We start from the raw sequence: 26,383 nt of genomic DNA on the forward strand, positions 1-26,383 counted from the left end.
TAAATATTGTGAGTTCTTTTTACTTAATACTCAACTCGTAAAACAAAGAAACAATTGTACAGATAACTAAAGAAAGATATTAATATAGGTCCTGACAGTGAGACGTGGTCAATTGCCTGTACTAGCATTACATATATTGATAGCAGGGGTGTCAAACTCAAATACACCGTGGGCCAAAATTTAAAAAATCGGGACAAGTCGAGGGCCGGACTGGTTCAATGTTTTTTTGCAAAACTTATTGAAATTAACTTATTGAACCTGGAACTAATAAAGCTTAGGTTATTGCCTATAAAAACAACATTAAATATTAAATAAATAAAAAAATTAGTTGCATTTATTTCTTATTGCTTTATCTGGAGCTTTTCCAGAGTAATTTCTAATGAAAACATTTTTCCACAGGCCAACACTTTGTGATTCACACTAGTCTAAGCCAGATACTTGACATCTCATCTTGGATGCAAGTTCATCAATGTTTGGAGTCAGGCTCTGAGCTGAGGAAATCCTCAGGATTGAGTGAAGGTGTTCATCAGAAAGACGACTCCTGTGTGATGTTTTGTTTATCTTCATCAAAGAGAACAGTTGTTCACACAGGTATGTGCTGCCAAACATAGAGAGCATTTGAGCAGCTTGGTTACGCAGCTGAGGCATTGTGTTGGGGATGAAACGTAGAAACTGTGCAGCACCCACCGAGTCATACTTTGCCTTGAGTGTGTCACTACATTGGAGTTCAATCAGCTCCATTTGTATATTGGTTGGTGCGCTTTCCACGTCAGCTGCAAATGGATTACTGAGCAGTTCAAACCTATTTTTTTGGGCTTCAAAGTCGGCAAATCGCCGTGTGAAGTCGGCACCAAGTATGCTAAGTTTTTCAGCAAACTGTGCACGTGGGAACACTGCGGTAGAGACCTGCTCTTTCATAATTTGGCAGCACGGAAAATGGCTCAAGTTTTCTTGCTGCATCTGCGTCTCCCACAGGCGCAGCTTAGTTTTAAAAGCCCTCACTGCAGCGTACATGTCTGTGATCACATGGCCCCGCCCCTGAAGCTGTAGGTTGAGCGCGTTGAGATGGCTCGTGATGTCACACAGAAACGCCACTTCACAAAGCAACTTTTTATCCCGGAGCTCTGTTGTGTCTTTCCCTTTGCTTTCCATGAACTGACAGATCTCCTCACGCAACTCGAAACATCTTTTCAGCACTTTTCCTTGACTTAGCCATCGCACCTCTGTGTGATAAGGCAAATCATTATATTCTGAACCTAACTCCTCCAGAAATGACTTGAACTCGTGGTGATTTAAACCTTTGGCTCTTATGAAGTTAACTGCTCGTGTTATGTTCAATATATGTTCCATTTTCAAGGCTTTGCCACACAACGATTCTTGGTGTATGATGCAGTGATAAGCTGTCAGCTCACCTGCGCCGTTTTCCTCCCGCATCTTCTCCCGGATTCTTCCCACCAATCTGTGGTGATCACAAGTTAACTAGATGCAATACAACTGAGCAAACACTAGAGGGGGCACGGGAGAGCCATATAAATAGACGGGGACAGGAAGTGAGGACACTTCACAGAGGGCAGAACTTGGAGCAGGACACACACACACACGCCAGCAAGGAACACTGAAGGTAACCGTAGGTAACAGCTCTGAAGAGAGAACGAACTCACAATAAAGCATCTTCTCCACATTTGAGACTACGAGCTTTATTAAGACACGAGTAACAACACATGGTACCCAGGAGTGGCTTCAGACGCTTACTACAGGACAACTCAGTGGCAGATACAGAAAGCTCAAAATGGCATGGAAATCTCCTACTGGACATTTGACTTGGGAAGACATCGCTAATTCGAGGATGTGGTATGGATACCCAGATCAGCTGGACCAGACTGGCACTGTAAGAAATCTCTGGAAAACGTTTAAACAAATGTTTGATATTTATCTCATAGCTAATGATGTACAAGAAGCCTCAGACAACATTAAAATAGCAATTCTCACCGCAGGGCCTGTAAATAGGAAAGTGAATAATGGATTTAAATACTAAAAAGGTGAAGACAGAAACAGCTTACAAACGTTACTAAACAAATTTGAAGAGTATTGTGAGAAATTTGAACAGCAAGGCATGCTCAGAGTCCAAACTGCACAGAGACTGAGTGATGCAAAACTTAAAAAATCACGAAAAGAACAAGAAATCGCGAATGAAAAGTACAGATCAAAAAGAAGAAATAACAAGAATTTCTCACAAAGCCAAAACGCTGAAACCCTGTCCAGATTGGGAAGAGAAGATTACTTACGACTTTTGGAGGTCCAGTCCTGGTGGGAAAGAAAAATCCCTGAAATCCGCGAAAAACGCCAAAAAATGGCGTCGGAGCACATTTTGCAGTCTCCGGTAAGCAAAGAACTACAAATCGCGTCTGCGCATGCGCCGGAACCGGAAGCCGCGCATGCGCAGTTTAAAAAAGATCGCGGTGCCGATCGTTATGCGCATGCGCAGTCAAAAAAAGTCTTGGTCGCGGATCGTCATGCGCATGCGCAAGCAGCGCATGCGCAATGGACACAGAACCGCACAGGGAAGGAAAGCCGATTTGCCCATGCGCAATTCATTCCTACGCGTGACGTCATGACGTCTGAGCATCCCGACCACGCCCACTTAAAAGGGAAATGCCCGAAAATTGAAAATAAGACACTTAAAGTGGTAAACACAAATTTTCTTGCCTCAGAACACAGAAAAACGCCTGAACTTAAACCAACAGTTAAAAACAACTTGCACAACACCCTGAAAAAAGCAGTCTGCACCACCCAAAGTGAAGAGAACAAAAAGAATTCCGAAACAACAAAAGATGATTTGTTTTTCGAAGATTACCTCTCAGACATGGCTGAGACAGTCGGATATGCTTATCACAGCATCAGCGACACGGTCGCAAAGTTCAACACGAATCAACTCGTGGTAGAAGAATCCAACCAGGATGATTTGGTTTTCGAAGAATACTACTCGGACACAGCTGAGTCAGTCGGATATGCTTATCACAGCATCAGCGACACGGTCGCAAAGTTCAACACGAATCAACTCGTGGTAGAAGAAGCCAACGAAGATGAAATGGGTATCAAAGAATACTACTCAGACATGGAGGAGTTATTTGGACATGCTGATCACAGCATCAGCGACACCGTTGCAAAGCTCAACACGACTCTACTCAAGGTAGATGAATCCAACACCATGATGCCATGGCAGCTCGTCGAAACATTGGATGACAGCAATACCCTAGACGAAGACGACGCCACACAGAGAGCACAGGAAGACTCCACAGAGTGAGCGATGACAGGCTCCACAGTGCGAGTGATGAAAGACTCCAAAAGGGATGCAAGCAAACACTCCCTGGCGAACACCATGCATGAACAAGACCATGCAGGTAAACCCGCTGTATCTGAGCAACCGCAAGCAGACTACGAAAGTCTACCAAGCTCACAGGAACAAGAAGAAGACAATGCACCTCTACCCACTGCATGCGAAAACAGTGACAAGGTGATCGCACTCGACGTACAGGATCACAGCGAGACTGACAGTTCTCAGCTTGTCTGTACAGAAGCACAGAGTCGGGCCACCCAACAGTCCAGAGAGACGATGCCGAAAGAAAACATGCAGATTTTGACTCCAGAAGAGGAGCACCTGGAGTCCAGAGAGACAACGCCGAAAGAAACCATGCAGATTCTGACTCCAGAAGAGGAGCACCTGGTGTCCAGAGAGACCAAGCCAAAAGAAACCATGCAAATTTTGACTCCAGAAGAGGAGCACCTGGAGTCCAGTGAGACAACATCAACGGAAATCATGAAGATTTCAACTCCAGAAGCGGAGCACCAAGAGTCCGGAGACACCACGTCAACTGAAATCATGCAGATGTGGACTCCAGAAGAGGAGCGCCAGAAGTCCACAGACACCACGTCAATTGTAATCATGGAGGTTTTGACTCCAGAAGAGGAGCGCCAAGAATCCAGAGACACCGCGTCAAACGAAATCGAGAAGAATTTGACTCCGGAAGAGGAGCACCAAAAAAGCAAAGATGAGGAATCCAATTCTCCACAAATGATTGATGTCACCTGCACCGATGCAACATCAGATCATTCGCACCACTCTCGAGACGAAATGCTCAATGACTCAAATTATCCACTCGGGACACGAATAGAGTATAACAAGAAAAACAAAAGTCAAAAGAAGCACAGCAGAAACGGGACAAACAACAGCAAGAACAAAAGCAACATGAAGCGCGACAAGACCAACAACAATAGCAAGAAGCACAGCAGAAACGAGAACGACAACAGAAAGAACAAAAGCAACATGAAGCGCGACAAGACAAACAACAAAGTCAGGCACAAAGATAGCGACAACGACAGAGACAGAAACAACAAGAACGGCAACGAAAACAACAAAGTCAGGAACAACGACAGTGCCAACACCAAAGACAGAAACGACAAAAACAGCAACAAGTACGGCAACGAAAACAACAAAAACAGGAACGACAGAAACAACAGCAATGAACCAACTTGTACACAATGGTACTGTTGCACGTTTTGCTATGGGTGTAAAACGCGTTTATTGGAGTGTATTAACACGCCTCCGTTTAAAGGCCGGGTGCTTAACACTACTAGGCTCTGTGTATGTATTTTCAGCTCAGGAGTCGCCAGATGCCGTATAGACACCTCACAAATATTCCAAGGTCAGGTTCAAAGTAATAAAACGATACACCGATTAGTAAGTTCCAAACGATCAATATTTATTATACAATTATAATAAATACGCATGCACACGCTAAGGGACTAAGCTATGACTAGACTAAGCAATCAGAATACTTAACTAAACAGGAACAGGCAAGGTCAGGGAGCGAGGCCTTCGTTCCGGTCTTGGTCTGCAACCTTCAGAAAGCGTGCTGGTCACTGGGGGTCTAGTGGGCCTGGTTCGCGTAGCGAGCGTCGTATTGGCACTTACGGTTCGGCGGCTGGTGCTCAACGGCTGGAGTCAGGATACAATTCGAAGTTCTTGGTCAAAGCCGGAGCACGAAACAACAGACAGGACCATGTGTGGGGGTCTACTTTTATAGGGGTCCCCAATGTCCTTGCCTTTTCCTGGGCGGGCTTTACCTTCAGGTATCGATTGGATCGCTTTCAATCGATATCTTTTGAATTCCTCCAATGTGAGGGTCTTTCTCAATGGTGGGGGCGGTTTCTATAGTGGATACTTCTGGTGCCGCTCTGTCTGGACATCCACTTAAAGTATCTTATTCAAACCCAAATGTTGCCATTGTGTGTGCCTAGATCTGGACTGCCTCATTAGTATGTAAAACGTTCTGCCATTATCACCTTTGGTTTGAGATCTTCCACCTGTCCAGAAACTGGTTTTGCTGCTTGCAAAATGCTAATGAGTGTTTGCAAGCTGCTTGCCTTGGCTAAACTGTTTTTCCCTGCAGTCTTAGCGATTCTCCATTTTGTTTAGTTCAGTGTCCATTTTAGGTGGCTACAGTGGCTACATTCCCTCCTTGTGATCCTCACAATCAAAATATTGTGAAGGATCACCTATGTACGTTGCCTCGAGTGCATCTGGGTTGCCTTCTTTGTGTTCCCTGACCTCGGCAAGCTCCTGAGCGTCTACTCTGTCCTTAAACTATGGGAAGAAAATTTTTTTAACTGACATCTCTACTTGGCGCTATGTCAAAGGGGACATGCATTACCTAAACCGGGAACCTCTACCTATCACCACTATCCTTATTTTACCTTAAACATTTCATTACAGACTAAACCTCATCCATTCATACCACATCACATAACATTTCCTGACTCGGCAGTCGAGTTCAGGACAATATAATACATGGGTATATTTTATTTTATTCACAGTGCTTTATTCATCATGGGGCAAAGGGGATTGATGAAACCGAAAAATAGGGGATCGAACTCCATAGACGGTTGAGGGGCAGGAACGGGAGGCTCTCCTCTTCCACTTCCTCAACCTGAGGGTCTGTACGAGTATGACGAGGATTGCAATCACTAGCAGTGATTCAATCACATATGACATGGAGTACCATGTCATAAATTTTGTGCACCAGGTCTGAACCTCACTGATCAGAGCTGAGCACGGGGGAGTTGCTGTGAGTGAAACATTTACGGTGGGGGTTGTGGGGGAAACGTGTCTTGCTTTGACATAAACAAATACAACATTTAAGAGCAATAAGTAGGCTTCCATCATCTTCTCTTCGTTCTCCTTTTTCTTCCTCCTGTATGGCCGATCCTTGCTGTGATCCCTGTTTCGTCCTTCGAAAGCTATGGGATCAAGCACAGTATCTGTCAATACAGCTTAATATCCGTACTTGTTAGTGTATCTGTCTTTCAATTCCAATTGACCCATTAAAAATGACTGGCCAAGTCACACCCTGTGACTCCCCTCATTTTTTTTTTTTTCAAAAGCGAATTTAATGAACACAATACACCTAACAACTCTCCTCCTGCGAGCCGTCTCGCAGGCTTTGCTCATTTACCATCCGAATGTTCCTGGATGTAAATACCATGTGGGATGGCGGCCTAAGGGCTGCCTAACAAAAAATGAAAACAAATTGGAAACAAAAGGTCGAATGGGTTGCGTATGGGCCGCTACGGGTACGATTTGAATGGGATCCCCGGGTAGGGCGTGCTGTGCCATACCCGAGCTTGGCTGACCAAAGTGGGTTCTCAGACAGGGCGGGTCCTCAGTGCCGTTTGTCCACTGCCTGAGTAACCTGGAGTAAACGGGCAAGAATGTGTTTACCGTGGATTTGCAGCCTCTATTCGCCGAATAGAGGGGCACCTAAAAACAATGGAGGAGCCAAGATGCTCCTTCATCTGAAAACAGGGAACAAGTCGTGAACCGTGTCGGTTCACCAGAGGATACAACTGAAGTTCTCAGAGGTTTCGGCAGACAAACTAAAGTGCGTGCGAGGTGGTCGCAATCCTTACAACTGAAAAGATCTCCAATCAAACGGTTGGTTTGCGAACCGAAGTTCTCAAAGGTATTTGCGGACAAGCTAACGGGTGTGTGAGGTGGTCACAATCTTTTCAGCTGAAAAGATCTGCAATCAATCTCTTAACATATTAACAAACAAACATAAACTGACAAACAAACATGCGTGCAGGTTCCATCAGAAAGGACATCGCTTCCCTCAAGCGGGTCCTATTTTACATCATCTGGACACCTCACTTTTCCTCTGTCTCTGTGAACAGGGTCACAAAGGGGTTGCCGTATCGGGATTCAGACACCGTGTCGTCCTGCTCTCCCGGATCCCACACCCTTGTGTGGATCAGGCATGATATCTTTGAATTGTGTGACTGGGGGTCACGTTCGTCATTGCGGACAAGTCGGTACGAATTGTCCCTGTGCCAGAGTGTTGGGTCCAAAAGTGAATGGGTGTTGTCGGGGTCGTCGGGGTCGGGTGGTGGGTCTGGGTTTTTAATGTAAGTGACTTCCATGGGGTCACTGTAGTCGGGGTCATTGTCGCTGCAATGTGGGCTGTAGTGTGGTGTGCTGTGGCTGTCCTCAGAGTCAGTGTCTGTATCGCTGTCTGCTGCAGCAGCTTGTGGGCGTTTCGGGGCGTGGTCTGTCGTGGTCAGTGGCCGGAGTCGTGGGCGAGTCCGATGAAGAACTGGTCTGTGAGGGGGATGGTGGAAACGTGTCTCTAGTGGGTGGGGTGAGGTGTTCTGCTGCGTCTAGCAGGACATGGTGTGCATGGTTGGCCTGTGTTCCATATGCCTTTAACTGGTTGATATGGAACCACGCGGTCTTACCATTAGGATATTTTATCCTATAAACTGAGGGGCTAATTTTATCCGAAATTGAGTATGGGCCAGAATATTTTGGTGCCAAAAAACTGCTGGGGTTGTATACAGATAGCATTACCTGTTGCCCAACCTGGAATTCTGTGGGGTGTACGGTCTTATTAAAGAATGCTGTGCTTTGTCTACGGCGTTTCCCTAGCTGAACTGCGGCTGCGATCTGTGCAGACCTCACAGTCTCAACCAGGTCTTTAACCGTCTTTTCGTGTGTGAGGGCCGTCACTTCGGGGCTAGTCATGTCCAGTCCTAAAAGGAATTCTGTACCTTTCATAGGGCGTCCGGTCATGAGTGTGTGTGGTGTGTATCCTGTGGAAGTTGAAACTGTATTTCTGATGAACATGAGTGCAAATGGGAGCACTGAATCCCATGTGGAGTTGTTCTCCTGAACCATTTTTCGAAGTGTGGATTTTAGGGTCCGATTCATGCGCTCTACAATCCCGCTGGACTGTGGGTGATACGCAATATGAAAATTTTGTTTTATGCCAAATATTGTCAGGACGTTCTTCATGACCCGTCCTGTGAAGTGAGATCCCTGGTCCGAATCAATGCTTCGGGGTAAACCCCATCTCGTGAAGATGTGGTGGGTCAGGATCTTTGCAGCTGTCTTAGCTGTATTCGTTCTAGAGGGGAATGCCTCTACCCATTTGGTAAAGGTATCGATGACCACCAGAACGTATTTATAGCCATTCCTACGAGGGGGCAATGGTCCTATAAAGTCGATCTGGAGGTTTGTCCAGGGTCCATTAACTGGTCGAGTATGCCGAAGTTGTGCTTTTTTAGAATACCTCTCCGGGTTATTCTGGGCGCAAATAAGGCAATTCTCGATGTAGTGACTTACATCTGTCCTTAGGTTAGGCCACCAACAGAGCTGCCTGAGGTGCCTCGTGGTTGCGTCGGTCCCTTGATGCCCGTGTCCATCATGGAACAAAGCAATCATTTCATTCCTGTCCTGCTGCGGGACCACATAAAGCTGATCCTTTATGATCACACCCTCATGTGTGGTCAGTGCGTGTCTGAATTTGTCATACTGTGGCACAAAGTTGCCTTTGAAAATCTCCCTGAGATCCTCATCTTGCTTCTGTGCCTCTACTAAATCCTTAATATTGGTCTGTGAGACTTGAACTGCGCTCACAGGGGCGCTAGCTGGTGCGCTAGCTGGGGGTGTCCACAAGTGTCCTCGCCTGGAACCTGCCTTAGCCAGTGCGTCGGCTTTTACATTCCCGGGGGGGGATGACCAATGGTGGCTTCTCACTTTGATAATGCCGAAGGTCCTGTCCTTCGCTTTCTCTAAAATGTGTTGGAGTAAAGGGGCTGATGGAAGGGGTTTCCCATCTGCGGAGACAAAACCTCGTGTCCTCCACAGGGGCAGAAAATCTGTTAAACTATTGCAGACATATAGACTGTCCGAATATATGTCCGCTGGGCTGGGGAAAGAATCGGGGTGGTCCACTATATAAGCTATGGCCGCGAGCTCTGCTGCCTGCGCGCCTAAGTGTCCTGGTAATTTTAAAGCTATCTCTTCGAGAGCGCGCCCCTGCGCGTCCTCGACGTAAATGCCGCATCCTGTGATACGCTCACCTTCTAAAACTGTGGATGAACCGTCTACGTATATCCGTAGTGGTCCACACGTGTCTGTGGGTTGGGGGCTTTGTCTGGGGTTCCCTATCTTCCTGGGGGGTGTCTTCGCTATAAAGGGTCCTGTGTTATGTAAGGGGGCTACAATTTCACATTCATAGGGCTGTCCTGTGTATTGGAGGTTGTCGGCTAAAAATGTGTGTGTGCGGGTCCGTTTTACTGTAATGTCCCGTCCTTGTAAAAGTAATGTCCACCTAGCTGCCCTACTCTGGCTAACTGAACCGTCCTTCAGTCTGTGGTGATCACAAGTTAACCAGATGCAACACAACTGAGCGACCACTAGAGGGAGCACGGGAGAGCCATATAAATAGATCAGGACAGGAAGTGAGGACACACTCTTCACAGCAGGCGGGCTGGTAAGCAGGACACACAGCAAGCAAAGCTGGTAGTTAGCACTGGAAGGTAGTTCTAGGTCGAGCTCTGGAAACTGAACGAACTCACAATAAAGCATCTTCTCCACATTTGAGACTACGAGCTTTATTAAGACACGAGTAACAACACATGGTACCAGCAGTGATTTCAGGACGCTTACGACAGGACAACTCAGCTGCAGATACAGAAAGCACAAAATGGCATGGAAATCTCCTACTGGACATTTGACTTGGGAAGACATCGCTAATTCGAGGATGTGGCATGGATACCCACCTCAGCTGGACACGACTGGTAATGTAAGAAATGTCTGGAAAAGGTTTAAACAAATGTTCGATTTTTATCTCATAGCTAATGATGTACAAGAAGCCTCAGACAAAATTAAAATAGCAATTCTCATCGAAGGGCCTGTCAATAGGAAAGTGTATAATGGATTTAAATACTCAAAAGGTGAAGACAGGAACAGCTTACAAACGTTACTAAACAAATTTGAAGAGTACTGTGAGAAATTTGAACATCAAGGCATGCTCACAGTCCAACCTGCACAGAGACTGAGTGATGCAAGACTTAAAAAATCACAAAAAGATCAGAAAATCGCGAATGCACAGTACAGATCAAAAAGAAGAAATAACATGAATTTTTCACAAAGCCAAAACGCTGAAATCCAGTCCAGATCGGAAAGAAAAGGTAACTTACAACTTTTAGAAAGAAAAAACGCTGAAATCCGCGATAAAATGGCGTCGGAGCACATTTTGCAGTCTCTGGTAAGCAAAGAACTACAAATCGCGTCTGCGCATGCGCCGGAACCGGAAGTCGCGCATGCGCCGGAACCGGAAGTCGCGCATGCGCAGTTTACAAAAGATTGCGGCGCCGATCGTTATGCGCATGCGCAAGCCGCGCATGCGCAGTCAAAAAAAGTCTTCGTCGCGGACCGTCATGCGCATGCGCAAGCCGCGCATGCGCAATGGACACCGAACCGCACAAGGAAAGAAAGCCGATTTGCGCATGTGCAAGTCGTTCCTACGCGTGACGTCATGACGTCTGAGAATCCTGACCACGCCCACTTAAAAGGGAAATGCCCGAAAATTGAAAACAAGACACTTAAAGTGGTAAAACCAAATTTTCTTGCCTCAGAACACAGAAAAACGCCTGAACTTAAACCAACAGTGAAAAACAACTTGCACAAAACCTTGGAAAAAGCTGCCTTCACCACACACAGTGAAGCGAACAAAAAGAATTCCGAAACAACAAAAGATGATTTGTTTTTCGACGATTACCTCTCAGACCTGACTGGGTCAGTCGGATATGCTTATCACAGCATCAGCGACACGGTCGCAAAGCACACCTCGTGGTAGATGAATCCAACCAAGATGATTTGGTTTTCAAAGAATACTACTCAGACATGGCTGAGTCAGTCGGATATGCTTATCACAGCATCAGCGACACGGTCGCAAAGTTCAACACGAATCAACTCGTGGTAGAAGAATCCAACCAGGATGATTTGGTTTTCGGAGAATACTACTCAGACACAGCTGAGTCAGTCGGATATGCTAATCACAGCATCAGCGACACGGTCGCAAAGTTCAACACGAATCAACTCGTGGTAGAAGAAGCCAACGAAGATGAAATGGGTTTCAAAGAATACTACTCAGACATGGAGGAGTTATTTGGACATGCTGATCACAGCATCAGCGACACCGTTGCAAAGCTCAACACGAATCTACTCATGGTGGATGAATCCAACACCATGGTGCCATGGCAGCTCGTCGATACATTAGATGACAGCAATACCCAAGACGAAGACGACGCCACACAGAGAGCACAGGAAGACTCCACGGAGCGAGCGATGACAGGTTCCACAGTGCGAGTGATGAAAGACGCCAACAGGGATGCAAGCAAACACTCCCGGGCGGACACCAAGCATGAACAAGACCATGAAGGTAAACCCGCTGTACCTGAGCAACCGCAAGCAGACTATGAAAGTCTACCAACACGCTCACAGGAACAAGAAGAAAGAGCGGACTATGAAAGTCCAACACGCTCACAGGAACAAGAAGAAGACAATGCACCTCTGCCCACTGCATGCGAAGACAGTGACAAGGTGATCACACTCAACGTACAGGATCACAGTGAGACTGACAGTTCTCAGCTTGTCTGTACCGAAGCACAGAGCGAAAACAGTGACAAGGTGCTCGCACTCGACGTACAGGATCACAGTGAGACTGACAGTTCTCAGCTTGTCTGTACCGAAGCACAGAGCGAAAACAGTGACAAGGTGCTCGCACTCGACGTACAGGATCACAGTGAGACTGACAGTTCTCAGCTTGTCTACAGAAGCACAGAGTCGGGCCAACCAACAGTCCAGAGAGTCGATGCCGAAAGAAAACATGCAGATTCTGACTCCAGAAGAGGAGCACCTGGAGTCCAGAGACATCAAACAAAAAGAAACCATGCAGATTTTGACTCCAGAAGAGGAGCACCTGGAGTCCAGTGAGATAACATCAACAGAAATCATGAAGATTTTAACTCCAGAAGCGGAGCACCAAGAGTCTAGAGAAACCACGTCAACTGAAATCATGCAGATTTGGACTCCAGAAGAGGAGCGCCGAGAAAGCAAAGATGCGGAATCCAATTCTCCACAACTGATTGATGTCACCTGCACCGATGCAACATCAGATCATTCGCACCACTCGCGAGACGGAATGCTCAATGACTCAAATTATCCACTCGGGACACGAATAGAGTATAACAAGAAAAACAAAAGTCAAAAGAAACACAGCAAGAACAAAAACAACATGAAGCGCGACAAGACCAACAACAATAGCAAGAAGCACAGCAGAAACGAGAACGACAACAGCAAGAAGAAAAGCAACATGAAGCGCGACAAGACAAACAACAATAGCAAGAAGCACAGCAGAAACGAGAACGACAACAGCAAGAATAAAAGCAACATGAAGCGCAACAAGACAAACAACAACGTCAGGCACAAAGATAGCGACAACGACAGAGGCAGAAACAACAAGAATGGCAACAAACACAACAAAGTCAGGAACAAAGATAGCGACAATGACAGAGGCAGAAACAACAAGAATGGCAACAAACACAACAAAGTCAGGAACAAAGATAGCGACAACGACAGAGACAGAAACAACAAGAATGGCAACAAACACAACAAAGTCAGGAGCAAAGATAGCGACAACAACAAAGACGGAAACGACAAAAACGGCAACGGAAACAACAAAAACAGGAACGACAGAAACAACAGCAATGAAACAACGACTTGTACACAATGGCAAAGCACACCAGCATCCAAGGTGGATGAGACAATAAATCAACACCACAAGCACAGAAAAAAGTCCATGCCAGTCAACATCAGTGATGTGACCATGCAGACACCTCGGGATGACGCATTGGGTACTTAAGATAACAAGGAACACCAACAACATTCACAGCGGACTTGCAATATCAATATCACCACGTCATCAACAACAAAAAGAAAAAAAAAGCTCTGAACAAATTCATCAAGTTTGGACTCATAAATGTTTTTATTAAGATTGGACATATAAATACATTGGCTTTGTTAACTAAGGCAATAGCATCATCACTTGTATCGATACGCATATCATAAGTTACTGTTTTGTATAAAATTTCTTTAATGATGTACAGAAACTATGTAATGAGAAAAAGGGGGATGTGGTGATCACAAGTTAACCAGATGCAACACAACTGAGCGACCACTAGAGGGAGCACGGGAGAGCCATATAAATAGATCAGGACAGGAAGTGAGGACACACTCTTCACAGCAGGCGGGCTGGTAAGCAGGACACACAGCAAGCAAAGCTGGTAGTTAGCACTGGAAGGTAGTTCTAGGTCGAGCTCTGGAAACTGAACGAACTCACAATAAAGCATCTTCTCCACATTTGAGACTACGAGCTTTATTAAGACACGAGTAACAACACACAGTCGACCGTCTAGGAGTAACTGTGTGGGGGTGTGCTCGGTCAAAATGGTGGTGGGGTTGAGTCCGGTAATGTACGAAAAATATTGTACTGCCCAGAAGACAGCAAGGAGGTGCCTCTCGCAGGCTGAAAATCCTTGTTCAACTGGGTCTAACAGTCGGGAGGCATAAGCCACTGGTCTTAGCTGCTCGTGCCGTTCCTGAAGTAACACGGCCGAGAGGGTCAGATCTGTGCTCGCTACCTCTATTGCATAGGGGGAAAGTTGGTCTGGGACTTGTAGCGCGGGTGCTGCGCTAAGGGCTTTCTTTAACTCTTCCACAGCCTCTGTATGCTGCGGAAGCCATTCCCAGGGGGCTCCTTTCTTAAGGAGGTCTGAGAGTGGGGCGGCTTTTGTCGCGAATCCGTCGATGTGGTTCCGACAATAACTAACCAATCCTAAAAACGACCGGAGGGCTGAAATATTCTGGGGAAGGGGCAATTTGACAATCGAATCAATTCTTTTGAATTCGATCTCGCGTTTGCCGTGTGTGATGACTGTTCCCAAATACATCACTTTATTTTCCAAAATCTGGGCCTTTCTTGGGTTAACTTTACATCCAATCTCGGTTAAAAGTTCCAGGAGTTCGGCCAGAAGCGTAATGTGCTCTGCCTTTGTGTCTGTCTGCAGTAGTAGGTCGTCTACATACTGTACCAGACATTCGGGGCGGGAAAATTTTTCTAGACCATTCGCCAACTGTCGGTGGAAAATGGAGGGGGAATTGTGGAATCCTTGTGGAAGGCATGTCCACGTATACTGTTGTGCTTTGAATGTGAAGGCAAATTTGTACTGGCACGCCTTTGCCAATGGGATTGACCAGAAGCCATTGCTAATGTCCAAAACCGTGAAATATTTGGAGTTGAGTCCCTGCTTGAGCATGGTCTCGGGACTTGTTGCTACCGTGGGGGCTACTGCTGGGGTTACTTTATTGAGTTCCCGATAATCAATGGTCAGACGCCATGATCCGTCGGGCTTTCTCACTGGCCAAATAGGGGCATTATTGGTCGAGGCTACTGTTCTAAGCACACCTTGCTCCAATAAGCTACCTATCACTTTCTCTATTTCTCCCTCTGCTTCTAGGGGAAATCTATATTGTTTTTGTGGTCTGGGGTCAGGTCCGGCAACGTGAATTTGTCCAGCCATTCTGCCACAGTCGTGCCGGTGACTGGCAAATGCTGTCCTATGTTTATTTAATACTGCCTTAACTTGTCTGTCCGTGTTTAGTGTAGTCGGGTCAAATGAGTATTCTCCTACTGCACTAATCCTATTAGCGTACTCTCCTACTGTGAGGGTAGCGGGTGCTCTGTCCGATCTTGCCATTCGCCAGACACATTGGTTCACTGGGTCGAACGACAGGCTATGTGCATTCATAAAATCTATCCCTAGGATGTGTTCTGCTGTCCGGGGAAGATTTACTAGAACAACGGGGTGTTTGGTGGAAATGTTCCCTAGCTGGATTGCTACGGGTGCTGTAATGTGTCCCTGCTGCGAGTGTCCTGTGAACCCGCTAAGTGTGATGGTGGAGGTGGTCGGCCACGTGTCTGCCTGTGCCGTGGTGGTGGAGTTAATTGTGGTGCGGGAGCCTCCTGTGTCCCAAAGTAACTCTATGGGCTTCCCTCTTAACTTTGCCGTGACTACCGGTCTTCCTGATGGATCCCATAGTGTGTCACAGACCCAAGTGGGGGAGCCCGAACACCGTCAGTCCGTTCCGTCCACATTGGTCTGTCCTGACTGGATCCCTATACTATGGATCGGTTTTGCCTTATTCCTGTTCAGAGTGCCTGTCTGCTGGCCTCTCTGTGATCTCTGGGGTCCATTACATTCCTTAGCCCAATGTCCTAACTGTCCACAGTTGTAGCATTCCTGCGACTTCTGTGGCGGGCTGCTCTTTCCTTCATTCACCCACGCGGGTTTTTGGTGCTCTCTCACTGCCTGTATGTCTGCTGCAGCCTGAGCTTGTTCTGGGGATTTCACTTTACTCTTGCCCTGAACTGATTGCTCCCAAGCGCGGGACAATCTTTTCAGGACCCACTTCTCATTATGGGCTTCCTCTGAGGGGTCATAGCTGTTGCAAGCGCTCTGTCCTGCTTCTGTTGCATGAGAAATTATGGTGCGCGTCCATTTAACCATATTTTCCCGGTTCAAATGGGCTCTATTTAAATCGCCAAATACTGCGTTAAAATGGATCCACAGCCTTCCGGCGAATGCTGTGGGGTGCTCGGATTTCTTCTGCCGGCACTTATTAAGTCCTTCTACGGGGTCACCTCTATTATACCCTATGGCATCTAAAATGGAGGTGTGCATTTCCTCTAGTGTGCCTCCGCCAACGTTCTGTGGGTCGGGGAGGGCTGCTACTACCGATTGGTCCAAACTCAGAACTGTGAGTTTAACCTGCTCTCTCTCGTCCAGGCCGTACATGGTAGCCTGCTGCTTTACCTTTGCGAAAAACTGGTGGGGGTCTGCGGTGGGGAGAACTTAGTTGGGTTACAGTTAAGGGGGTGGTGTAAGTTATATCGGGTGCGCCTTCTATGGTCGCTTTTCTCTGGGTGGTGACTGGATTCATTGGAATGGTAACGAGCTGATCTGTGGGGGGTTGGGGTGCTTGCCTTTTCTGCTGCGCTGCTGGCGCACATGTTCCCTGAACATAACGCTGCGCTGTCTCACTTAACTCTTTCTAGTCTGGGGCATTCTCCTCATCTAACTGCGTTCCAAAGGTGCTTTGAAACCCATTTTGCACCGAAAGCAGCGATTGCAGCTCTGCAATCTGCTTCCTGCATTTCGCGTGGTCTACAGTACTCTGTCTTTGTTCTGTGGTGGCAGCATGGAGTGCTCTCAAAGCTGCTTTAAGGTCAGAGCATTGCCTCTGCAAAGCCTCTACCTGCTTCTCTGATTCTTTTATCAGGACGGCACGTTGCACGTCCTGATAGGCCTTTTCGTACTGGGTCTGGGAACTGCTGAGATGGGCTAGACAAGACTGATGTGCCCTCTTGGCATCATCCACCTCTCTACCTTTCTCTGCCAACTTCCCTCTTAGATCCATGTTTTCCTTTTCGATGTCCCTGACATCCACTTTACTCATTCTATTTCTTTCTTCTAATTCTGCCCGGAGCGTCTGAACGACCTCCTCTGTGCCTCGCAATTGTGCCAAACAGGACACAATCGCCATCGGCTTACGTGCTTTACTCATATTTTTCTTGTGAATTTGAGAGAGGTTCTCCCACCAAGTATGTCCTATACTTCCGGGACCTGACTCCTCATTCAAACAAAACTCTTTCCAAAGGGGCCATCCCTTTCCTTGCAGATACTTGCGGAGTTCCAGCTCCCACATGGGACACTGACCTACTCGGCTACTGCTGGTCGCTGCGACCACAAACCGTTCTGGGTTCATGAGGCGTTCCATTGCCTGCATGGCCATTTTCTCTGACTCACTTTAAATTTAGAACAGGGGGTGTTGAGGTTATGTCTCACGAAACGGGTAAGGCTTACGCTATGTTCCGTTCACAAAACTACCGAAAGTTTGTCGCAACAAAAATGCTTTCAGTTTTACCTTACAGCCCTGTTAGTACGCATGCACTAAACACACTTCCGAATTACGTTTATTCCTTTGAACACCTTGAATATTTGTGATTTCTTTCCTTTTTCTTTACCAGATTTCTAATTCAAATTTCAGGGTCCTCGACGGAGTGGGGGTACCACTTATTTTTTTAAAAAATAATTTTTATTGAAAGAATTTTTTACATGAAGATATTTACCCCAACTAACTATAAAATATTACAAAATATTCCCTCTTAACAAATATCCCCCCCCGCCCGAACTCGCGCGCGCGTTGTCCCTCCCCCCTCCCCCAAAAACAAACAAAGCAACAATCAACATCAAACATGAACTGCGAGCAAATTTGCCCGCATTTCAACCGTAAATAACCCACCACAACCGTTGTTGCCACCCCCCCCCCCCCCCCGGGTTGCTGCTGCTGCGACCTCTGTACCCTATCTCTGAGCCAAAAAGTCGAGGAAAGGCTGCCACCGCCTGAAGAACCCTTGTACCGACCCTCTCAGGGCGAATTTGACCCTTTCCAACTGAATAAAGCTTGCCATGTCATTAATCCAAGTTTCCACGCTTGGAGGCCTCGCGTCCTTCCACTGTATTAGTATCCTTCGAGCAACTAGGGACGCAAAGGCCAGTACTCCGGCCTCTCTCGCCTCCTGTACCCCCGGCTCCACCCCAACCCCAAAGATCGCAAGTCCCCATCCTGGTTTGACCCTGGATCCCACCACCCTCGACACCGTCCTTGCCACCCCCTTCCAGAACTCCTCCAGTGCCGGACATGCCCGAAACATATGGACATGGTTCGCTGGACTTCCCGAACACCTGACACATCTGTCCTCACCCCCAAAGAACCGACTCATCCTTGTCCCCGTCATATGGGCTCTATGTAGCACCTTAAATTGAATGAGGCTAAGCCTCGCACACGAGGAGGAAGAATTAACCCTCTCCAGGGCATCAGCCCATGTCCCATCCTCTATCTGTTCTCCCAGCTCCCCCTCCCACTTGGCTTTCAGCTCCTCTACTGATGCCTCCTCCGCCTCCTGCATTACTTTGTAGATGTCCGATATCCTCCCCCCTCCGACCCAGACCCCCGAGAGCACCCTATCACTCGCCCCCCTACTGGGGAGCAAGGGAAACCCTTCCACCTGGCGTCTAGCAAATGTCTTCACCTGCAAATGTCTAAACATGTTTCCCGGGGGGAGCCCGAATTTCTCCTCCAGCTCTCTCAGGCTCGCAAACCTCCCATCTACAAACAGATCCTTCAGCTGCCTGATGCCCACCCTGTGCCAGCTCTGAAATCCCCCGTCCATGTTCCCCGGGATGAATCTATGGTTCCCTCTTAACGGTGCCTCCATCAGACCTCCCACTTCCCCCCTGTGTCGCCTCCACTGCCCCCAGATCTTGAGGGTGGCCGCCACCACCGGGCTCGTGGTGTATCTCGTGGGAGGGAGCGGCCATGGCGCCGTTATTAGGGCCCCCAGGCTTATGTTGCCACAGGACGCCCTCTCCATTCGTTTCCAAGCTGCCCCCTCCCCTTCCATCATCCACTTGCGCACCATCGATACATTTGCCGCCCAGTAATACCCCGAAAGATTGGGTAATGCCAGCCCTCCACTATCCCTACTCCGCTCCAAGAAGACCCTCCTCACCCTTGGGGTGCCGTGCGTCCACACGTAGCTCATGATGCTACTCGTCACCTTTTTGAAGAAGGCCCTAGGGAGGAAGATGGGCAAGCACTGAAATAAAAACAAAAACCTCGGGAGGACCGTCATTTTAACGGACTGCACTCTGCTCGCCAGCGACAGCGGCACCATGTCCCACCTTTTAAATTCCTCCTCCATCTGTTCCACCAGCCTGGAGAAGTTCAGCTTGTGGAGAGTCCCCCAGTTCCTTGCCACCTGCACCCCTAAATATCTAAAACTCTTTCCTGCTCTCTTAAACGGGAGTCTCCCGATTCCCTCTTCCTGGTCCCCTGGGTGTATCACAAATACCTCACTCTTGCCCAAGTTTAGCTTGTACCCCGAAAAGTCCCCAAACTCTGCTAGCAGTTCCATCACCTCCGGCATTCCCCCTTCTGGGTCTGCCACGTATAGCAGCAGGTCGTCCGCGTATAGTGATACCCGGTGCTCCTCCCCGCCCCTTGTCAGCCCTCTCCACCCCCCTGAGCCCCTCAGTGCCATCGCCAACGGTTCAATTGCCAGTGCGAAGAGCAGGGGGGACAAGGGGCACCCCTGTCTGGTCCCCCGGTGGAGCCCAAAATACTCCGATCTCCTACCATTCGTCACTACACTTGCCGTCGGGGCCGAATAGAGCAGCTTCACCCATTTAATAAATCCCTCCCCAAATCCAAACCGTTCCAGCGTCTCCCACAGGTACTTCCACTCCACCCTATCAAATGCTTTCTCCGCGTCCAATGCCACCACTATCTCCGCCTCACCCTCCACTGCCGGCATCATGATGACATTTAGCAGTCTCCGCACGTTCGTATTAAGCTGCCGCCCTTTCACAAAACCCGTCTGGTCCTCGTGTATCACCCCTGGCACACAATCCTCTATCCTGGTAGCCAGGATCTTTGCCAGCAACTTGGCGTCCACATTCAGGAGCGAGATAGGCCTATATGACCCACACTGCACGGGGTCCTTGTCCCGCTTCAAGATCAGAGAGATCAGTGCCTGCGACATTGTCGGGGGCAGAGCCCCCCCCTCCCATGCCTCGTTGAAGGCTCGTACCAGCACAGGGCCCACCAAATCCGCATATTTTTTGTAAAATTCCACCGGGAACCCGTCTGGCCCCGGCACCTTCCCCGTCTGCATATGCCCAATCCCCTTGACTAGCTCCTCTAACCCTATCGGCGCCCCCAGCCCCTCTACCAGCTCCTCTTGGACCTTGGGGAACCTCAATTTATTCAAGAAGCCCTCCATCCCCCCTCCCCTCGTCGGCAGCTCTGACCGATACAGCTCCTTATAGAAGTCTCTGAAGACCCCATTTACTTCTGGCCCCTTCTGCACTACGTTCCCACCCCTCTCCCTCACTCCCCCAATTTCTCTAGCCGCATCCCGCTTGCGGAGCTGATGCGCCAACATCCTACTCGCCTTCTCCCCATATTCATAAATCGCGCCCTGCGCCCTTCTCCACTGTGTCTCTGCCTTTCTGGTGGTCAACAGGTCGAACTTAGCCTGCAAACTGCGCCGTTCCCCCAACAGCCCCTCCTCTGGTGCCTCCGCATATCTCCTATCCACGTCCAAAAGCTCCCCCACCAGCCTCTCCCTCTCCTGTCTCTCCCTCCTTTCCCTATGTGCCCGTATGGAGATCAGCTCCCCCGGATCACCGCCTTCAGGGCCTCCCAGACCATCCCCACCTGCACCTCCCCCGTGTCAGTAGTGTCCAGATATCTTTCAATGCTTTTCCGGACCCTCTTACACACCTCCTCATCCGCCAGCAACCCCACATCCAGGCGCCACAGCAGACGCTGGTCTCGCGCCTCCCCCATTTCCAAATCTACCCAGTGTGGCGCATGGTCTGAGACCGCTATGGCCGAGTACTCCACTTCCCGTACTTTCGGGATCAGTCCCCTGCTCAATACAAAAAAGTCAATTCTAGAATAGACTCTGTGGACATGGGAGAAAAAGGAATACTCCCTCGCCCTCGGCCTCCCAAACCTCCAGGGATCTACCCCTCCCATCTGCTCCATAAACCCCTTTAACACTTCTGCCGCTGCCGGCCTCCTACTCGTCCTTGAACTCGATCTGTCCAGCACGGGGTCCAGCACTGTGTTGAAGTCCCCCCCCATGATCAGGCCCCCTGCCTCCAGGTTCGGAATGAGGCCCAGTAGGCGCCTCATGAAGCCAGCGTCGTCCCAATTCGGGGCATACACATTAACCATCACCACTTTCTCCCCCTGTAGCCTACCCTTCACCATGACATATCTACCCTCTTTATCCGCCACCACCTCCGCCGCCACGAACGACACCCTCTTCCCTACCAGGATCGCCACCCCCCGGTTCTTTGCGTCCAGTCCTGAGTGGAACACCTGTCCCACCCACCCCCTTCTCAGGCGGACCTGGTCCGCCACCTTCAAATGGGTCTCTTGTAGCATTGCTACATCCGCCTTCAGTCCCTTCAAATGCGAGATTACTCTCGTTCTCTTGACCGGCCCATTCAGCCCCCTCACATTCCAAGTGATCAGCCGGGTCGAAGGGCAGCCCGCCCCTCTCCCCTGCCGACTAGCCATATCCTGTCACCTGCTCGCCCCGAGTCAGCCCTCCCCTTCTGACCCGCTCCCCATGGCGATGGCGCCCTCCCCCCACCCCTCCGGTCCTCAACTTCTCCTCCCTGGCCTTTTCAGCAGCAACCCGGTAGCCCCCCCCCTTCCCCCTTCCCCCCCCCCCCCCCCCCCCCAGGCTAGGACCCTTCCTAGCCGCGATGCACCCTCCATAGTACTTCCGTAAGTCAGCTGGTTTACGCTGACCCGGCTGCCCCTGCCACAATCCGACTCCTCCCGGCATGGGGGACATCCCCCCCCTTACCACCCCTCCTTGACCCCGCTCCAGCGCGGGAAAGGGAGCCATTGCTGACCACGCCCCTTCCTCCCACCCTCCTCCCTCCTCTGCCCCGCGCGCGGGAAACCAGAGGAAAGCCCGCGCTTTCGCCCTGCCACTCCCCACCCCTCCATCTTCAGTTCCACCCCCGTCCCCGATCCCACACCGATAAAAAAAAAAAAAAAACCCCACAAGAAACACATACCCCCGGCACTCCCCCCCCCCCCCCCCCCCCCCCCCCACCCCGCCCCCCCACCCCGCCCCCCCAACATAACATTATAAATAACAGAAAAAAGAAAAAAACTGGTAGAGAGAAAAAAAGGGTCCAAAAATACAGCCAAGTGAAAATCCAACCAAAAGAAAGCCACGTGTCCAGCTTAAAGTACCAGAGCGGCAACGACCGCCAAGTATCCCCTGGTTCTAGTTCGAGTCCAGCTTTTCTTCCTGGACAAAGGCCCACGCCTCCTCCGGGGACTCGAAATAGTGGTGCTGGTCCTTATAGGTCACCCACAAGCGCGCTGGCTGCAGCATCCCGAATCTGATTCTCTTGGCATGCAGCACCGCCTTCGTCCGGTTGAACCGGGCCCGCTGCTTTGCCACCTCCGCACTCCAGTCCTGGTAGATCCTCACCGTCGAGTTCTCCCATTTGCTGCTCCTCTCTCTCTTGGCCCACCTCAGCACCCTCTCCCGGTCACTGAGTTGCTGGAACCGAACCAGAACCGCCCTCGGGGGTTCGTTTGCTCTTGGCTTCCTGGCCATTACTCTGTAGGCCTCCTCCAGTTCCAGGGGCGAAGGGACGGCCCCTGCCCCCATCAGTGAGCCCAGCATTTCTGCCACATACCTCGGGAGGTCCGACCCCTCCAGCCCTTCTGCCAGGCCCAGGATCCTCAGGTTTTTCCGCCTCATGCGGGTATCCATCTCCTCCAGTCGGTTTTGCCATTTCAGGTGGAGTGCCTCGTGCACCTCCACCTTTCCCACGAGGACCGTGGCCTCCTCCTCCCTCACAGCCATCTCCTGCTGCAGCTCCCGAATTGACGCCTCTTGGGTCGCCTGGGCTCCCATCAGCCTGGTGGTTGTCGCGTTCATCGACTCCAGCAGCTCCACTTTCAGCTCCGTGAAGAAGCGCAGGAGAACGGCCTGCTGCTCCTCCGCCCATTTCCTCCAGTCCTCGGGTGCGCCGCCGGCCGCAATTTTGGGTTTCTTCCCCCGCTTTTTTCGGGGAGCTGCTGCCGCTTTTTTTTCTGCCCCACTTCGAGTGACGACCATAAGTTTTGCAGGGTTCTCCTCTGGGAACCTTCCCCCACCGGGAATCGTCGTTCCAGCGCCGTTAGGGGCCCTCCAATCGGCCCGAAAACACCTTCCTCGCAGGAGCAGCCAAACGTGCAACTTAGCTGGTCATAGCCGCAACCGGAAGTCGTGGGGGTACCACTTATAACCGTGTCCCGTCAGGATGTCGCCACTAAATGTTGCACGTTTTGCTATGGGTGTTAAACGCGTTTATTGGAGTGTATTAACACGCCTCCGTTTAAAGGCCGGGTGCTTAACACTACTCGGCTCTGTGTATGTATTTTCAGCTCAGGTGTCGCCAGATGCCGTATAGACACCTCACAAATATTCCAAGGTCAGGTTCAAAGTAATAAAACGATACACCGATTAGTAAGTTCCAAACGATCAATATTTATTATACAATTATAATAAATACGCATGCACACGCTAAGGGACTAAGCTATGACTAGACTAAGGAATCAGAATACTTAACTAAACAGGAACAGGCAAGGTCAGGGAGCGAGGCCTTCGTTCCGGTCTTGGTCTGCAACCTTCAGAAAGCGTGCTGGTCACTGGGGGTCTAGTGGGCCTGGTTCGCGTAGCGAGCGTCGTATTGGCACTTACGGTTCGGCGGCTGGTGCTCAACGGCTGGAGTCAGGATACAATTCGAAGTTCTTGGTCAAAGCCGGAGCACGAAACAACAGACAGGACCATGTGTGGGGGTCTACTTTTATAGGGGTCCCCAATGTCCTTGCCTTTTCCTGGGCGGGCTTTACCTTCAGGTATCGATTGGATCGCTTCCAATCGATATCTTTTGAATTCCTCCAATGTGAGGGTCTTTCTCAATGGTGGGGGCGGTTTCTATAGTGGATACTTCTGGTGCCGCTCTGTCTGGACATCCACTTAAAGTATCTTATTCAAACCCAAATGTTGCCATTGTGTGTGCCTAGATCTGGACTGCCTCATTAGTATGTAAAACGTTCTGCCATTATCACCTTTGGTTTGAGATCTTCCACCTGTCCAGAAACTGGTTTTGCTGCTTGCAAAATGCTAATGAGTGTTTGCAGGCTGCTTGCCTTGGCTAAACTGTTTTTCCCTGCAGTCTTAGCGATTCTCCATTGTGTTTAGTTCAGTGTCCATTTTAGGTGGCTACAGTGGCTACAGTACTACTCGGCACATGAAGGACAATGCCACAGCACACTGCAAAACGATGACAAGACTACAAACATGTCATGGGATGACAACGAGTCGCACAAACTCACGTCTGCTCCAGAACGAGCAAGCACACCAGCATCCAAGGCGGATGAGACAATAAATCAACACCACAAGCACAGAAAAAAGTCCATGCCAGTCAACATCAGTGAGGTGACCATGCAAACACCTCGGGATGATGCATTGGGTACTTAAAATAACAAGGAACACCAACAACATTCACAGCGGACTTGCAATATCAATATCACCACGTCATCAACAACAAAAAGAAAAAAAAAGCTCTGAACAAATTCATCAAGTTTGGACTCATAAATGTTTTTATTAAGATTGGACATATAACTACATTGGCTTTGTACAATATGCAATAGCACCATCACCTGTATAGATACGCATATCATAAGTAACTGTTTTCTACAATTTTCTTTAACGATGTACAGCAAATATGTAAAGAGAAAAAGGGGGATGTGGTGATCGTAGATTGATTAGATACAAAACAACTGAGCAAACACCAGAGGGAGAGCTATAAATACACCGGGACAGGATGTACAATTTTCTTTAACGATGTACAGAAAATATGTAAAGAGAAAAAGGGGGATGTGGTGATCACAAGTTAACTAGATGCAATACAACTGAGCAAACACTAGAGGGGGCACGGGAGAGCCATATAAATAGACGGGGACAGGAAGTGAGGACACTTCAGAGGGCAGAACTTGGAGCAGGACACACACACACACGCCAGCAAGGAACACTGAAGGTAACCGTAGGTAACAGCTCTGAAGAGAGAACAAACTCACAATAAAGCATCTTCTCCACATTTGAGACTACGAGCTTTATTAAGACACGAGTAACAACACACAATCCACTCTTTTGACCGCACATCGCGGGCGCTCGATCTGTCGTCAGTCCCACAAGTTTATTCCAAGGCAGCCTCATTATATTTACACATCTGGATACCTCTTCAAAGAGATCTTTTCCAGTAGTTGTGCCATGCATTGATCTTAATCCCAAAAGTTCCTCTGTTACACAAAGACTTGAGTCCACTCCACGGATGAAAATTGACAATTGGGCAGTATCAGAAGTGTCCTTGCTCTCATCCACAGCAAGGGATTATGCGATGAAATCACTTCCCTTTCCCACCAACTGTTGTAGATTGGTGGCAAGCTCACGTACACGGTCGGCAACGGTGTTTCTGCTCAGGCTCACATTTGAAAAGGCTTGCCTTTTATCTGGACACACGACGTCGCAAACTTTAATCATGCAGTTTTTAACAAATTCTCCCTCGGTAAAGGGCCGAGCTGATTTAGCGATCTCTGCTGCCACAATAAAACTAGCCTTTACAGCAGCCTCACTTTGTGATTTGGCCTTTGTGACCATAGCCTGCTGTGACGCCAGACTTCTTTTCAACTCTTCTACCTTCTGGAGCTTCTGTTTCTTGTCCAGATGCTTGTACTTGTCGTGGTGTTTCGTTTCATAGTGTCGTCTTACGTTATATTCTTTGATTACAGCCACACCGCCTCCGCACACAAGACAAACAGGTTTGCCCTTTATATCCACGAACATATACTCTGCCTCCCATCTGCCTTGAAAATCCCTGTTTTCTAAGTCCACCTTTCGTTTAGCCATTTTTGGGGTGAGGACTAGCTAAAAGTTGACCACAGATGACTAGCGCTATAAGGATGCTGATGAGAGAGTGGGGCAAGCGCGAGCAACGCACTGGCAATGTATTGTGGGATTTGTAGTACTAGTGGTGGGGCAATATACCGGTGGACCAGCTCTAATAGAATTTTTTTTTATTCATTAATGATATTCAGGAAATAAACCAGGAAACCGAATAAACACTGAAAACCTGATACCTGAATAAACTCTGCATCAGCCATATCATACGCCATAGGCGCTTCAATTGCTGGGGCCAGCTTTAATAGTAATTAGATATTATCTCGAGGGCCAAAGATAATTCCACCGCGGGCCGGATTTGGCCCGCG

The 26,383-nt window shown here is 48.9% G+C and overlaps 1 pseudogene; it reads right to left on the reverse strand.

Annotated features, from left to right (window-relative positions):
- Positions 1-312: 312 nt before the first annotated feature.
- LOC119973168 lies at positions 313-26,324 on the reverse strand (annotated as a pseudogene).
- Positions 26,325-26,383: the final 59 nt, after the last annotated feature.

This window comes from Scyliorhinus canicula, chromosome 11 (genome assembly GCF_902713615.1).
Source record: "Scyliorhinus canicula chromosome 11, sScyCan1.1, whole genome shotgun sequence".
In the NCBI taxonomy this organism is placed as follows: Eukaryota; Metazoa; Chordata; class Chondrichthyes; order Carcharhiniformes; family Scyliorhinidae; genus Scyliorhinus; species Scyliorhinus canicula.